Genomic DNA, 9,551 nt, shown 5'->3' on the forward strand with positions numbered 1-9,551 from the left:
GCTGGCCAGTTGCAACATTCACACATGCCTCAGCCAAACAAGAGTTCTTTCTCCCACCCTGGACATCATTCTATAGATATATATGCAGCCCACTTGCCTCGTTTCCAACAGAACCCTATGCAGATGCCATCACTGATTGACTTTGCAGCTGCAAGACTATTCAGTGCTAATCAAGCTGGCCAGTTGCAACATTCACACATGCCTCAGCCAGGCAAGAGTTCTTTCTCCCACCCTGGACATCATTCTATAGATATATATGCAGCCCACTTGCCTCGTTTCCAACAGAACCCTATGCAGATGCCATCACTGATTGACTTTGCAGCTGCAAGACTATTCAGTGCTAATCAAGCTGGCCAATTGCAACATTCACACATGCCTCAGCCAGGCAAGAGTTCTTTCTCCCACCCTGGACATCATTCTATAGATATATATGCAGCCCACTTGCCTCGTTTCCAACAGAACCCTATGCAGATGCCATCACTGATTGACTTTGCAGCTGCAAGACTATTCAGTGCTAATCAAGCTGGCCAGTTGCAACATTCACACATGCCTCAGCCAAACAAGAGTTCTTTCTCCCACCCTGGACATCATTCTATAGATATATATGCAGCCCACTTGCCTCGTTTCCAACAGAACCCTATGCAGATGCCATCACTGATTGACTTTGCAGCTGCAAGACTATTCAGTGCTAATCAAGCTGGCCAATTGCAACATTCACACATGCCTCAGCCAGGCAAGAGTTCTTTCTCCCACCCTGGACATCATTCTATAGATATATATGCAGCCCACTTGCCTCGTTTCCAACAGAACCCTATGCAGATGCCATCACTGATTGACTTTGCAGCTGCAAGACTATTCAGTGCTAATCAAGCTGGCCAATTGCAACATTCACACATGCCTCAGCCAGACAAGAGTTCTTTCTCCCACCCTGGACATCATTCTATAGATATATATGCAGCCCACTTGCCTCGTTTCCAACAGAACCCTATGCAGATGCCATCACTGATTGACTTTGCAGCTGCAAGACTATTCAGTGCTAATCAAGCTGGCCAGTTGCAACATTCACACATGCCTCAGCCAAACAAGAGTTCTTTCTCCCACCCTGGACATCATTCTATAGATATATATGCAGCCCACTTGCCTCGTTTCCAACAGAACCCTATGCAGATGCCATCACTGATTGACTTTGCAGCTGCAAGACTATTCAGTGCTAATCAAGCTGGCCAGTTGCAACATTCACACATGCCTCAGCCAGACAAGAGTTCTTTCTCCCACCCTGGACATCATTCTATAGATATATATGCAGCCCACTTGCCTCGTTTCCAACAGAACCCTATGCAGATGCCATCACTGATTGACTTTGCAGCTGCAAGACTATTCAGTGCTAATCAAGCTGGCCAGTTGCAACATTCACACATGCCTCAGCCAAACAAGAGTTCTTTCTTCCACCCTGGACATCATTCTATAGATATATATGCAGCCCACTTGCCTCGTTTCCAACAGACCTCTATGCAGATACCCTCACTGATTGACTTTGCAGCTGCAAGACTATTCAGTGCTAATCAAGCTGGCCAATTGCAACATTCACACATGCCTCAGCCAGACAAGAGTTCTTTCTCCCACCCTGGACATCATTCTATAGATATATATGCAGCCCACTTGCCTCGTTTCCAACAGAACCCTATGCAGATGCCATCACTGATTGACTTTGCAGCTGCAAGACTATTCAGTGCTAATCAAGCTGGCCAGTTGCAACATTCACACATGCCTCAGCCAAACAAGAGTTCTTTCTCCCACCCTGGACATCATTCTATAGATATATATGCAGCCCACTTGCCTCGTTTCCAACAGAACCCTATGCAGATGCCATCACTGATTGACTTTGCAGCTGCAAGACTATTCAGTGCTAATCAAGCTGGCCAGTTGCAACATTCACACATGCCTCAGCCAAACAAGAGTTCTTTCTCCCACCCTGGACATCATTCTATAGATATATATGCAGCCCACTTGCCTCATTTCCAACAGACCTCTATGCAGATACCCTCACTGATTGACTTTGCAGCTGCAAGACTATTCAGTGCTAATCAAGCTGGCCAATTGCAACATTCACACATGCCTCAGCCAGACAAGAGTTCTTTCTTCCACCCTGGACATCATTCTATAGATATATATGCAGCCCACTTGCCTCGTTTCCAACAGAACCCTATGCAGATGCCATCACTGATTGACTTTGCAGCTGCAAGACTATTCAGTGCTAATCAAGCTGGCCAATTACAACATTCACACATGCCTCAGCCAGACAAGAGTTCTTTCTCCCACCCTGGACATCATTCTATAGATATATATGCAGCCCACTTGCCTCGTTTCCAACAGAACCCTATGCAGATGCCATCACTGATTGACTTTGCAGCTGCAAGACTATTCAGTGCTAATCAAGCTGGCCAGTTGCAACATTCACACATGCCTCAGCCAAACAAGAGTTCTTTCTTCCACCCTGGACATCATTCTATAGATATATATGCAGCCCACTTGCCTCGTTTCCAACAGACCTCTATGCAGATACCCTCACTGATTGACTTTGCAGCTGCAAGACTATTCAGTGCTAATCAAGCTGGCCAATTACAACATTCACACATGCCTCAGCCAGACAAGAGTTCTTTCTCCCACCCTGGACATCATTCTATAGATATATATGCAGCCCACTTGCCTCGTTTCCAACAGAACCCTATGCAGATGCCATCACTGATTGACTTTGCAGCTGCAAGACTATTCAGTGCTAATCAAGCTGGCCAGTTGCAACATTCACACATGCCTCAGCCAGGCAAGAGTTCTTTCTCCCACCCTGGACATCATTCTATAGATATATATGCAGCCCACTTGCCTCATTTCCAACAGACCTCTATGCAGATACCCTCACTGATTGACTTTGCAGCTGCAAGACTATTCAGTGCTAATCAAGCTGGCCAATTGCAACATTCACACATGCCTCAGCCAGACAAGAGTTCTTTCTTCCACCCTGGACATCATTCTATAGATATATATGCAGCCCACTTGCCTCGTTTCCAACAGAACCCTATGCAGATGCCATCACTGATTGACTTTGCAGCTGCAAGACTATTCAGTGCTAATCAAGCTGGCCAGTTGCAACATTCACACATGCCTCAGCCAGGCAAGAGTTCTTTCTCCCACCCTGGACATCATTCTATAGATATATATGCAGCCCACTTGCCTCATTTCCAACAGACCTCTATGCAGATACCCTCACTGATTGACTTTGCAGCTGCAAGACTATTCAGTGCTAATCAAGCTGGCCAGTTGCAACATTCACACATGCCTCAGCCAGGCAAGAGTTCTTTCTCCCACCCTGGACATCATTCTATAGATATATATGCAGCCCACTTGCCTCGTTTCCAACAGAACCCTATGCAGATGCCATCACTGATTGACTTTGCAGCTGCAAGACTATTCAGTGCTAATCAAGCTGGCCAGTTGCAACATTCACACATGCCTCAGCCAAACAAGAGTTCTTTCTCCCACCCTGGACATCATTCTATAGATATATATGCAGCCCACTTGCCTCATTTCCAACAGACCTCTATGCAGATACCCTCACTGATTGACTTTGCAGCTGCAAGACTATTCAGTGCTAATCAAGCTGGCCAGTTGCAACATTCACACATGCCTCAGCCAAACAAGAGTTCTTTCTTCCACCCTGGACATCATTCTATAGATATATATGCAGCCCACTTGCCTCGTTTCCAACAGAACCCTATGCAGATGCCATCACTGATTGACTTTGCGGCTGCAAGACTATTCAGTGCTAATCAAGCTGGCCAGTTGCAACATTCACACATGCCTCAGCCAGGCAAGAGTTCTTTCTCCCACCCTGGACATCATTCTATAGATATATATGCAGCCCACTTGCCTCGTTTCCAACAGACCTCTATGCAGATACCCTCACTGATTGACTTTGCAGCTGCAAGACTATTCAGTGCTAATCAAGCTGGCCAATTGCAACATTCACACATGCCTCAGCCAGACAAGAGTTCTTTCTCCCACCCTGGACATCATTCTATAGATATATATGCAGCCCACTTGCCTCGTTTCCAACAGAACCCTATGCAGATGCCATCACTGATTGACTTTGCAGCTGCAAGACTATTCAGTGCTAATCAAGCTGGCCAATTGCAACATTCACACATGCCTCAGCCAGACAAGAGTTCTTTCTCCCACCCTGGACATCATTCTATAGATATATATGCAGCCCACTTGCCTCGTTTCCAACAGAACCCTATGCAGATGCCATCACTGATTGACTTTGCAGCTGCAAGACTATTCAGTGCTAATCAAGCTGGCCAATTGCAACATTCACACATGCCTCAGCCAGACAAGAGTTCTTTCTCCCACCCTGGACATCATTCTATAGATATATATGCAGCCCACTTGCCTCGTTTCCAACAGAACCCTATGCAGATGCCATCACTGATTGACTTTGCAGCTGCAAGACTATTCAGTGCTAATCAAGCTGGCCAGTTGCAACATTCACACATGCCTCAGCCAGGCAAGAGTTCTTTCTCCCACCCTGGACATCATTCTATAGATATATATGCAGCCCACTTGCCTCGTTTCCAACAGAACCCTATGCAGATGCCATCACTGATTGACTTTGCAGCTGCAAGACTATTCAGTGCTAATCAAGCTGGCCAATTGCAACATTCACACATGCCTCAGCCAGACAAGAGTTCTTTCTTCCACCCTGGACATCATTCTATAGATATATATGCAGCCCACTTGCCTCGTTTCCAACAGAACCCTATGCAGATGCCATCACTGATTGACTTTGCAGCTGCAAGACTATTCAGTGCTAATCAAGCTGGCCAATTGCAACATTCACACATGCCTCAGCCAGACAAGAGTTCTTTCTCCCACCCTGGACATCATTCTATAGATATATATGCAGCCCACTTGCCTCGTTTCCAACAGAACCCTATGCAGATGCCATCACTGATTGACTTTGCAGCTGCAAGACTATTCAGTGCTAATCAAGCTGGCCAGTTGCAACATTCACACATGCCTCAGCCAAACAAGAGTTCTTTCTCCCACCCTGGACATCATTCTATAGATATATATGCAACCCACTTGCCTCGTTTCCAACAGAACCCTATGCAGATGCCATCACTGATTGACTTTGCAGCTGCAAGACTATTCAGTGCTAATCAAGCTGGCCAGTTGCAACATTCACACATGCCTCAGCCAGACAAGAGTTCTTTCTTCCACCCTGGACATCATTCTATAGATATATATGCAGCCCACTTGCCTCGTTTCCAACAGACCTCTATGCAGATGCCATCACTGATTGACTTTGCAGCTGCAAGACTATTCAGTGCTAATCAAGCTGGCCAATTGCAACATTCACACATGCCTCAGCCAGACAAGAGTTCTTTCTCCCACCCTGGACATCATTCTATAGATATATATGCAGCCCACTTGCCTCGTTTCCAACAGAACCCTATGCAGATGCCATCACTGATTGACTTTGCAGCTGCAAGACTATTCAGTGCTAATCAAGCTGGCCAGTTGCAACATTCACACATGCCTCAGCCAGACAAGAGTTCTTTCTTCCACCCTGGACATCATTCTATAGATATATATGCAGCCCACTTGCCTCGTTTCCAACAGAACCCTATGCAGATGCCATCACTGATTGACTTTGCAGCTGCAAGACTATTCAGTGCTAATCAAGCTGGCCAGTTGCAACATTCACACATGCCTCAGCCAGACAAGAGTTCTTTCTTCCACCCTGGACATCATTCTATAGATATATATGCAGCCCACTTGCCTCGTTTCCAACAGAACCCTATGCAGATGCCATCACTGATTGACTTTGCAGCTGCAAGACTATTCAGTGCTAATCAAGCTGGCCAGTTGCAACATTCACACATGCCTCAGCCAGACAAGAGTTCTTTCTTCCACCCTGGACATCATTCTATAGATATATATGCAGCCCACTTGCCTCGTTTCCAACAGACCTCTATGCAGATGCCATCACTGATTGACTTTGCAGCTGCAAGACTATTCAGTGCTAATCAAGCTGGCCAATTGCAACATTCACACATGCCTCAGCCAGACAAGAGTTCTTTCTTCCACCCTGGACATCATTCTATAGATATATATGCAGCCCACTTGCCTCGTTTCCAACAGAACCCTATGCAGATGCCATCACTGATTGACTTTGCAGCTGCAAGACTATTCAGTGCTAATCAAGCTGGCCAGTGGCAATCCACAGATATATACCCGTATATACTCGAGTATAAGCCGACCCGAATATAAGCCGAGGCACCTAATTTTACCACCAAAAAACTGGAAAAACATGGACTCCAGATACCAATAAAATTACATTAATTGAGGCATCAGTAGTTTAAATGTTTTTGAATCTTTACATCAAACTGTAATTTAAGATATGACTATTCAACTCTGATTAAATCATTACAGTAGAGTCTCACTTATCCAACATAAACGGGCCGGCAGAACGTTGGATAAGCGAATATGTTGGATAATAAGGAGGCATTAAGGAAAAGCCTATTAAACATCAAATTAGGTTATGATTTTACAAATTAAGCACCAAAACATCATGCTTTACAACAAATTTGATAGAAAAAGTAGTTTAATATGAAATAATGCTATGTAGTAATTACTGTATTTACGAATTTAGCACCAAAATATCACGATTTATTGAAAATATCGACTACAAAAATGCGTTGGATGATCCAGAACGTTGGATGAGTGTTGGATAAGTGAGACTCTACTGTATTTTCATCTTCTTCAATGTAAATGTGCTTATTTATCATTTTAATAATAACAGAGTGAAATAATAAATGTAAAAATAATAAATACAGGAAAATAATACAAGTAATAATAAATAAAATAATAAATGCAATAATAATAATAAGATCAGAGTGAAATAATAAATGTATAATAATAATAATAAAAATAGAGTAAAATAAATTTAATAGTATCAACAATAGAGAAAAATAATAAATGTTATAATACCAATAATAATAGAGAAAAATAATAAATGTACCATATATTCTCGAGTATAAGCTGACCCAAATATAAGCCAACCAGGACCCTCACCTGAGTATAAGCCGAGGGGGGCTTTTTCAGTGTTTTTTTTTTTTTTTTTTGCCTATTGTGTATATTTCTTATTGGTTTCTGTTGTTGTCCTTTGATGTGTCATATTTTATCATTTCTTGTACAGTATTTTGATTTTGCTGTAAGCCGCTCCGAGTCCCCTTCAGGGGAGATGGAGGCAGGATATAAATAAACATTATTATTATTATTATTATTATTATTATTATTATTATTATTATTATTATTATTTTTAAAAAGGGCTGAAAAACTAGGCTTATTCTTGAGTATATACAGTAGTTTGTGCCACAAAAATGAAGTTTCTGGAGGAGAACAACAACTTTCGAAGTAAGGACCGTACAATTAAACAAGAATCCCCACCAGTCGCACCAGCATCCTCCAACAGACCTTTTACGAAAGTTTTGCAAAGTTTTACAAAGTTTTGTAAAGTTTTGTGTCTCCAGCTTTAAAGTGTAGTATTTTGGGTCCCTTTATTTTTCATTTTATGCTTTCAATTGTACCGCTCTTCATTGATTTTCCCATCTCTTGGGTTGCTACTCGCCAAGGAGCAATATAATAATGTGTTAATAAAAAAATGTAACCACACCAGCCGGGGCGGATTGTTCTTCACGGTGTGCATTTCCTTCCTCTCTTTGTTGCATTTGAACGGAACGTGTTCTGCTCCATCGCAGGTGGGAACTTCGGACTTGCGTGACAAACAAAGAGTTGGACGTTCCGTGACAGCAACCACCGAGTTTCACAAGCAGAAGGTGGACAGATGGATTCAAGCGATCGTCATATCACTCAGAGAGAAATTTCAAGCGTAATCGGCATTTCACAAGAACGTGTGGGTCACATTATGGCTTTGCTTGGCTGTCGGAAGATTGCGAGACGCTGGTTGCAGAAACAGAGTGTCGACTTCTTCCATGACGGCTTCAGAAAACTTGTTCATCGTTGGCAGAAATGTATCCAATTGTCTGGTGATTATGTGGAAAAGTGAATAGTGGTAATTAAAGAGCACATTCTAAGGATCATTTCTGCATTTGATTTATTAAAATATTCCCATCCAAACCCAAGCAACGAAGGTGGAGGCACTACTTTTCATTCAACCCTTGTACAAAAAAGACATATCTATATATATAAAAGAGTGATGGCATCACAGCGACCTACAAAACAACAAAACTACAGGCCCCCCAACCTCGAAATTTGACGACACAACCCATCATCCACGCCTCTAGGTTGATACAACAAAAAAAGAAAAGAAAAATAAAGTCCTAATTAGAGAGAGAGGAATAATTGCTTTTATCCAATTGCTGACAGTTAGAAGGCTAAGCTCCTCCAACTTGGTCTCCTAGCAACCCAATAAAAAATAATTAAAAATACCATTATAAAATACCATAATAACAAAAAATAACTAAAAATTATACAAGAAAATAATAAAATATAACGAATAAAAAGATAACTTACAATAACATTAATTAAAAAAATACAAATAACGTCAAATAAAAATTACACAGCAATTTTTAACCAATACCACCACCACTTTGCCACAGCAACGCGTGGCCGGGCACAGCTAGTATATATATATATATATATATATGTATGTATGTATGTATATACAGTAGAGTCTCACTTATCCAACACTCGCTTATCCAACGTTCTGGATTATCCAACGCATTTTTGTAGTCAATGTTTTCAATATATCATGATATTTTCGTGCTAAATTCGTAAATACAGTCATTACTACATAGCATTACTGCGTATTGAACTACTTTTTCTGTCAAACTTGTTGTATAACATGATGTTTTGGTGCTTAATTTGTAAAATCATAACCTAATTTGATGTTTAATAGGCTTTTCCTTAATCTCTCCTTATTATCCAACATATTCGCTTATCCAACCTTCTGCTGGCCCGTTTATGTTGGATAAGTGAGACTCTACTGTATCAGTCTTTTTTGTACAAGGGTTGAATGAAAAGTAATGCCTCCACCTTCATATATTATTTAAAATGCAGCAATAAAATCAAAGGGTGTTGGGGAAGTCATTGGGTGACAAAGTGGCCCCACAAAAGGAGGAAGAGGAGGAGGAGGAGGAGGAGGAGTCCGGGCCCCAGAGTTGCATCAGGCTTCGGTGCGGTTGCCTCCACCGCTGGGACTTCCTGTTCAGAAGACAAGTGTCAGCGTCAGGGAGGAAAAGTGTGGCAAGCGGGGGCCCTGCTTCAAAAAAGAGGAAGGCCCCGTCCTTCTGGGCCGTAGATTCGCCATTTGCCATTCAAGGGTGGCCTGCTTCACAAGAGGTTCGTTCCCCAAAGAGAAGCAGAACCAATCCACAGAAGCATCCGGGTCCGAAACCCAAGTCGTCGGCATCTGGTGAGTCTACAGAAGGAGAGGGAGAAGGGCTCCGTTGGGTGGGGGGCTCTCTGCC

General features: G+C 42.7%; 1 protein-coding gene across 1 annotated transcript in view; it reads left to right on the forward strand.

Moving 5' to 3' along the window:
* Positions 1-9,278: 9,278 nt before the first annotated feature.
* LOC100565545 (uncharacterized) overlaps positions 9,279-9,551 on the forward strand; it is a 64,837-nt gene continuing 64,564 nt past the window's right edge. Inside the window, exon 1 of the mRNA XM_062960990.1 lies at positions 9,279-9,496. The gene's annotated coding sequence lies outside the window, so the exon portion shown is untranslated. The remainder of the gene's footprint in view (positions 9,497-9,551) is intronic.

This window comes from Anolis carolinensis, unplaced genomic scaffold (assembly GCF_035594765.1).
Source record: "Anolis carolinensis isolate JA03-04 unplaced genomic scaffold, rAnoCar3.1.pri scaffold_8, whole genome shotgun sequence".
Lineage (NCBI taxonomy): Eukaryota > Metazoa > Chordata > Lepidosauria > Squamata > Dactyloidae > Anolis > Anolis carolinensis.